Below are 5,745 nucleotides of genomic sequence, written 5' to 3' on the forward strand. Positions count from 1 at the left end.
AGGATCATTAACATACTCATAATTACTAAATCATATGATTTGGTTCTTCAGATTTTAAACAATTTTATTTGCATGAAAATTTGAAGACATTGTTTATGGTCTCCTTCCCATTCGTAATGAAGAAATTGGATATTTCTCCCTTCTTCCAGCTACAATCTGTGAGTGAGCCTTCTCTCTGTACCATAAAATGCTGAGAGCAGCATCCTCTTCCTCCAGTCCTTTCTTGGCTGCATACAACTCCATGTGTTCTTTCATAGTGAGGTTGGGACACAATGCGTTCTCCTGAGGGCTTTACCCCAAGAACTTGAGGCCGTTGTCTTCCTATTGCTTCAGTGATGCTGTGCTGCCTGTATACTACCTACACATGACAACAAATGTCAGATCCACCTTCGGTTTCTGCTCCAACCCTGCACAATGTTCAGTCTCCATAGCTATGGTCAAAAATTGCCAATGCCGACTATATTGCAAGTCGTCGTGATGGGACACTGTGAAGAGTTTTCAGCTAGCAATAAGCATGCCTCGGATAAACCTCATTGGCTATGATACTGACACTATGCAAAGCTTCCATTCTCCCTTCCACTAAAAGAGATAAAAGTGGTCATTAAGCTGTAATATTTTTTGAGCACACAAGAAAAATTTTATAAATTCTTTCATCTATTTATTCATTGTTTAAAATCATTTGATTTGCTCATAGGAGTAGCAGAAGGATGCCATGAATATTTAAAATGAAATTTCCCCTCACAATGAGCTTGCTTCCTTCATATGTCACATACCACTCCTGCAATTGGCTTTGTGCACCAGTTATCAGTTTAATAGAAGTATTTTTACCAGCTCCATTGTGTCCCAGTAATTCCAAAACTTCACCCACAAGAGTCACTATTAAATATTTGTCCTTTGGACCGAGCCTGTGGTGCACTCGGGAGAGTGCGGCGTTGGGAGCACAGCGACGCTCCTGCCGCAGGTTCGGATCCTATATAGGAATGGCCGGTGCACTCACTGGCTGAGTGCCGGTCACGAAAAAGACAAAAATATATATATATATATATTTGTCCTTTAAGGTTGACTAACCTAAACTAAATGCTTAGTTCAGTAACATTTTGAAACAAAATAACATTTTGAAACAAATACTCGGTTGGTACCTTCATAATTTCCTATATTATAATAACAATTTCCTATATTCTTTCCTATAGAATGAATTCGGATTTACAGAAAAATGATGGTCTTCTTGATCCAAGAATGGATTTCTTGCCATTTGAATGGTCTTTCTGATCCAAGAATGGATTTCTTGCCATTTAAATTGGGATATGATTTTAAAGTAGAAAAAATTTCTCTGCTGATGTGAAGAATTTTTATAATTACATGTTAACCAATACATTTGAACAGTCAGCCTCATATATTCCCTTCATAGCCCTAAGCCTAAAGAATAACCAACACTCTAATAAAGGGAACACTTAACCAAAACTTTTTTTAACATAGGAAGAAATGTTTCTAATGGCTATTTTCTTCTTTCTTGTTGAAAAGCAACTTTTCTTTTTCTCTTTATATTCCTTGTGTAAACAACTTGCCATTATGACTTGTTTCTGTAAAACATCACAAAGCTTGATTTTCCTGTTAAATTCCGGATGTTCTATAAATTGATGTTTTACCTTCCATTTCCTAGACTATGAACCTGATCAGATTTTGAGCCAGGCTGAAGAGATTCAGCCTCTATTTTTAAATAAAATGCCATAGATCTGTTCATAAATGAAGGCTACTTTATTTACTACTTATAAAATTTTCCCAGTCAAATACTTCCCCTTTGTATTACGCTGAGCATCTATCCTTGCCGTTTCCACTAACTTTATTCCCATTTAATTCCTTATTGGTTTTAATTTTCTCTTTTTCATATGCTACTAACAGTTATTAATATTACAATTTCATTGCAATGCAATATAAAATTGCAACTCTTGAAAAAGATGTGGGATTTTCTTAAAGTTGATAAAGATACCAGAGAACCTTTTGAATTACATTGATGAATGAGGATCTGGTAGATTAAGATCCACAAAACACTGGAGAAGAGAAAATTTAAAGAATGAGGACAGGGTAAATACTTTTAAAAAAATGATTTGCATATGACCTAAAAATGGATGTTGTATTATAGAAACAAAAGCCAGTTGTCAGAATAAAAACCAACATCTCATTAACTCTATAGGACAAGCTAACTGTCTCAGTTTTTCATTAAGGGTCTAGTCACCCATTCTCATCTCATCCAAGTTTGGAGTAGTGAGTGTATTTGCTGTTTTCACTTTGAGCTTGAACATTTTCATCTTCTTCCTCTTCTGGCTATTCTGGATTTGGATGAGTTTTCCTACTTCTTGGAGATTCTACAGAGAGAATAAAAGAAACATAAAAATGCAATTATAGCTGTACAATAACTATCAAGAAAATGTAAATGCCTAAAACTGAATTATTATTTGCTTTAAAAGAATATAAAATGATGAATTAATTACCTACAAGATTCCCCTTGACAGTAATAACACCTCCAGTGGCATTATGAAAATCCTCTTTTAGTATTCCCTTTGAAAATTTTTGTCCCATCTGTCAACAAGATATGTTGCTTTGTTTTAAATTCTCTCAAATATAGACTTATCAGCCCCTTAACTCCATCACCATTCCAGATCACCATCACTTTACATCAAAAAAGATCACCCTAATTGGCTTTTCTTGCCTTTTCAAAACATTCCACATATTTATATTGAACACCAGTTTGTTATTGTGTCTTCTACTCAGGAACCTATAATGGCCATAAGCAGGAGAAAAAATGATCTTTGGTACTTAACCACTGATTATAGTGGTGTACAGGACAAAAACTCAATTTGTCTAAAACCAGAAGGATCCATGACTTAGAAACTATATATCTCTACATTCAATCTAATCCTGGATTTTTTTTTTTCAAAATAACACTTTCCAACATGCTTAGCCAGATTATTGTCTTAATAATTTGATGTTAAATGTACTGCAATAAAGATTAAATATTTAAATTACATTTGGATGTCAGTTAATAGTCTCCCAATCTGAAAACTGAATCTTTCCTCATTATTTCATTTCCGCACTTCATTTCCAGACACATTATAACAAGAATTAAAATGAAACTCTGAAGGTACTGCTAAAGGCAAAGAAAAAGAGAATTAGCATCACCATGGCACTCATATTTGATGGCCAATATTTTATTTGTCTGTCAAAGAAGATTTTACAATTTTCTTATACATTTGACAAAAAGCTTATAAAATAGTCCTCATCTGAAAGATAAGTTATTCCAACTGACCCTCCCACTGGAAAAAAGAAATCCTAGATTAATTTTTAAAAACCTTTAAAAAAAAATAGAAGAGCTGACAAGATAGTAAGGACTTTTCAAGCCAAATCTAAGTGAATATAGGAGGGAGGCTTAGGCCAAAAGCAACTCTTGTCCTGGACTTATTCTCCAATTCTTAAAATGCTCAAACTTCACTTTTTGTGGCATGTCCAGGAGCAGAACACAGAAGAACGTGTAGAAATATAAAGTCTATTCCAAGCAAGGAATGGACAGGTTACACTTTCTCTAATAAAGCATGGACCTCAAAGAGTGAAAGGTGTAAAGCACACTCCGGAGATTGCTCAGTCACCTTGGGTGCTGGCTATGGAGAGAGTGAACGTAAAATACAAGCCAGCCTTTACACAGATTGGCGGCCCAAATTCACATCACTGAATGATCCAAAAAACTTCAAGCCTAGAACGTGGTTTATAGCAGTACCAGACTGGTGGTGTCCCTGGGAACTTGGCAGAAACAAACAAAACAGAATAGATACCCCAGAAACAGACCCTACATATATGGGCATTTGTTATATGAATAGAGGTGGCTCTGAATATCAATGGAAAAGCACAGATTTTGCAATATATATGCTGGGACAATTGGGCATCCTTAAAGATAGAAACGAAACAGGACCCTTATCTCACAGGACAGGAAAAAGATCAAATTTAGGTGATTGAAGATATAAACGTGAAAGAAAAATATAAATCTTTTAGAAAACAACATAAGACTATTTTCATGTCCTCAGAGAGGGAAAAATGTCTTAAACATTACAAAATATGAAATAAAATTCATTAATAACCTAGTGAATTTAGTAAAAGAAATTTGATCGTTCTTAATGAATGCCCACATCCCTTGAAAAAATTCAAGATTTATTCCTGAGAAATACCAAAAGCAAAAAATAAAAGACTAAAACCACTCTCAGTAAACTAAGAATTGAGAGAATAAGTAAGATAAATATTTGCTGCTTTAACCAAACAGTTAATATGATGCTAATGGTTAAGCACTAAGGAAATTCTCAGTGAAACCAGAAACAATGTAAGGTTGCCTGCTTGAAAAAGTATTAGCTGATAGATTTTAGGGATTCAAGCCAATGTCATGAAGGAATAATATATAATGCAGTATATATTTTCAAAATAAAAATATAATTATTTGACAATAACTTGGTTTTCTAACTAGAAAATGTAAGATAGATAACAGAAAAAGGAGTTAAATAATAAGAAAATTTAGTGAGGTAAATAAATACAAGATAATTACTACAAAATCCTATATTCCATCAAGAACTAGTTAGAATGTACAATGGGGAAAAACTACTTTTAGTGGCTAAAAATAAATAAACAAACAGAAATAAACATAACCAGATATGTGTAAAAGGGGAATAAAGTAAAAATATAAAATAAAATATTAAATTATATTGCAAATATTTTTAAAGTAATATTTTAAATTCACAAATACTCCTGTAATAAAATGAACAATAAAAACAATGTCCACCAAATTCCACAGACCACTTTCTGGTACTTGACCACTGAATTCTAATTTTTATTAGAAAAACTGAATATAAAAATGGAAAAAATTTGAAAAATGAGAGTGATGAAAAGTACTTATTATTTCAGATTAAGCAAAATACATAAATCTACTGTAATTAAAATAATGTAGTCCTGGCATGGATATAAACAAATGTGTCAATGGGGTAAAAGAGAATACCAACAGAATCAGATCCACACACACAAGGAAATTAATACAGATAAAAGTCCCATTTCATTTCAGAAAGCATAAAATGGAATATTCATGGCACTCATGCAATACGGGCATTGAGATAACTGAATGCTTTTTTGTGGAAGAAATTAAAGTAAAATTGTTAGTCTCTATTTCATAACAGACCATTAAAAATATCCAGAGGATCAAAAATTTAAGTACAAAAAAAGCAAAAAATTATGAAACAAGAAAGGGTGTCCCACATTAAGAAAAAAAAAATCAGTCAATAGAAATTGTCTCTGAATTCACCACACATTGAATTTAACAGTCAAAGATGTAAGAAAAGCTAATATGATTATGTTCAATGAACTAAATAAAATCATGTTTTAAAAATTAAACTAAAATATGACTCCTCAAATAGAGACTTTCCATAAATGATCTGAAGAAGGAAAAAAGATGAAAGATGAATGAACAGAGAGAGCCTCAAAGAACATCAAGCACACCAAATACATGTAATGAGAGTTCTAGAAGGATAGGAAAGAGAAAGGGCAGAAAAAATGTTTGAAGAAATAATGGCCCAAACTGCCAAAATTTGATGAAAATATTCATACACATATCCAAGTAGCTCAACAAATTGCAAGTATAACCACAAAAAGATCCACACCTAGACACATCATAGACAAACTTAAAAACCAACCACAAAGAGAAAACCTTGAAAACAGTAA

General features: G+C 33.0%; 1 non-coding gene across 1 annotated transcript; it reads right to left on the reverse strand.

Moving 5' to 3' along the window:
• Window positions 1-425: 425 nt before the first annotated feature.
• LOC134365282 (U4 spliceosomal RNA) lies at window positions 426-563 on the reverse strand. The gene has a single exon (XR_010021989.1). It is a non-coding gene; the product is annotated as a U4 spliceosomal RNA (small nuclear RNA).
• Between the last annotated feature and the right edge of the window lie 5,182 nt (window positions 564-5,745).

Source organism: Cynocephalus volans, chromosome 16 (genome assembly GCF_027409185.1).
Source record: "Cynocephalus volans isolate mCynVol1 chromosome 16, mCynVol1.pri, whole genome shotgun sequence".
Classification (NCBI taxonomy): Eukaryota; Metazoa; Chordata; class Mammalia; order Dermoptera; family Cynocephalidae; genus Cynocephalus; species Cynocephalus volans.